This window comes from Electrophorus electricus, chromosome 4 (genome assembly GCF_013358815.1).
Source record: "Electrophorus electricus isolate fEleEle1 chromosome 4, fEleEle1.pri, whole genome shotgun sequence".
Lineage (NCBI taxonomy): Eukaryota > Metazoa > Chordata > Actinopteri > Gymnotiformes > Gymnotidae > Electrophorus > Electrophorus electricus.
In genome coordinates this window covers 8225049-8227169 of record NC_049538.1, presented here as the reverse complement: position 1 = coordinate 8227169, position 2121 = coordinate 8225049, and positions in this window count along the sequence as shown.

Sequence of the window (2121 nt, the reverse complement as noted above, 5' to 3'; positions counted from 1 at the left end):
CCCTTTTGAAACAATTCTCCTCGCGCGGATTCATTCATTCACGCCTTGTTCCACATGCCCGCGTTCTCACTAATCGTGCGCTTCGCACGCTAGATGGATTTAAATGTAAAAGCCGATACGCACTATATGGAATGAGAATGTGCGTATGATTATGAATAATGCAGTTATTTCTACAACATACCACTGTGGGGAAAGGGTCTTAAGAGCTGAAAAGGAATTTTTGAATAGAATACATTAAAGACTAGATATAGCAATAGAAACAAGGTGTGGGGGAGGGGGGACCCTGTCACCACGCTGTCACCTCGTCTGACAGAAAAAAAAATCCATCAAAGGCTGAAATAAATCAGGCCGCACTGATTTGCATGAATACAGTGAAAAAACAACGCCTGGCTCGGTAGCGTGCGCCGTTCAGACAAATCCCATTCTCCAAATGAAAGTGGGATGGCGATCCAGAGGCTTCTATTGTCTCATTGGTGCGCCCGATGGGTGGCGTCTGATGTGCACGAGATGGCATCACGTGGAAACGCGCGCGCGTGGCATCGTTGTTTCACAGTAATGAGAATTAAGCGACCAATTTGACGGCATTAACGGAGCTGATTGGATATTTGATTTAATTTCCTGAGCTTTCGTTTGAACTACATCTTATCCGGACAGTCTTGTGACGCATGTGTAAGAATCCAACGTAAGCTACCGTTATGTGTTTGGGCCAGGGCGCCGCCCCTTTGCCAGGTGCGGGTGGAGCGGGCTGCTTTCACCGATGTTTCACGCGCTCTGTCTTTCCCGCGCGTGCCTGCGGCAGCAGGGCAGCGCCCGAAAGGAGCAAAGTCAGTCGGAAGTGCAGCAGTGTGCGTCTCTATCCGTGTGAGAGAGAGAGCCGCGTGTGTGCGAGAGAGAGAGCAGGAACAGTATGGAGCTACAGATGCAGCTAGTCCCTCAGTGAGAATGTTTCCACTGGGACAAAGACAGCTGTGGCACAGCATCAGGGGCGTTAACGAGCCTTATCTCACACACACACACACACATAAAGAAAAACAAACACAGATCAACACATAAATTACAAGTAGAACATATTTCTGGCCATATTGTTCACATCTGCAAATGATCGAACATTTTATCAGTTGTTGAATACAAATTTCATGTCTCTCTGACACACACACACACACACACAAACATGGAAAAGACATGGCCGCACACAGTAGTACGACATTTGTAGTCTGGAATACAGCAGTTCTCTAACAATCACACGCACGCGCAACTGCACACATAGAAACAAACACACAAAACCAAAAATATTTTCTCTTTTGTTTTATTTTACAGTCACCAGATGAGCAGATACGTCATTTAAAAAAGAAATAAAACTGATATTTGTTTGTCAAAAATTATTATACAATTTTCTCCATACAGATTTTGTACAGAACGAAACATAAGATGAACGTTATAGCATCGTGATTCTGTAATAAAAATGACAGGAGATTCAGGGGTCCATAGATTCACCCACAGACCCATCTTTTAACCCAATAAATATAAACTGTATAATCATGTTGTTAGCCAGGCATAATGAATACCAGGGCACTATCTCCACGGATCTCCATAGTCATTTCAGAAACGCCACTGTGCTACACACACACAAGAAGCTCAACACAGAAGCAGACATAGGACCAGGGCCCCAATCACAGTTGGGGAATAACAGAGCACCGGTCACTTCAAAAAGGAACATGAAGAAGAGCATGAAAGAGAAAAGGCAGATGAAGCCAGCCTTCATTGTCCTCGGCAGCAGAGAGAAGGAGAGAGAGAGAGAGAGAGAGAGAGAGAGAGGGAGAGTGGGCTGGCTATCTGATCGGAGTATGTGCAAGAAAAGCTGCAGAGAGGCACTTGACATTTGGCCTGATTCAAACAGCTTTGCTGACGGAAGCTACTGTGATGGAAAGACTCTCTCTCTCACTCTCCCTGCCAGTCTCTCTCTCTTTCCCTCTCTTCCTCCTCTTCCCCTCTCTCTCTCTCTCTCTCTGTATATCTCACTCTTTCCCTCTTTCCCTCCATCCCTCCCTACCTCTCCCTCCCTCCTACTCTCTGTCTTCCTCTCTCTCTCTCCTAATCTCTTTCACCCTGCCTCTTTTTCAG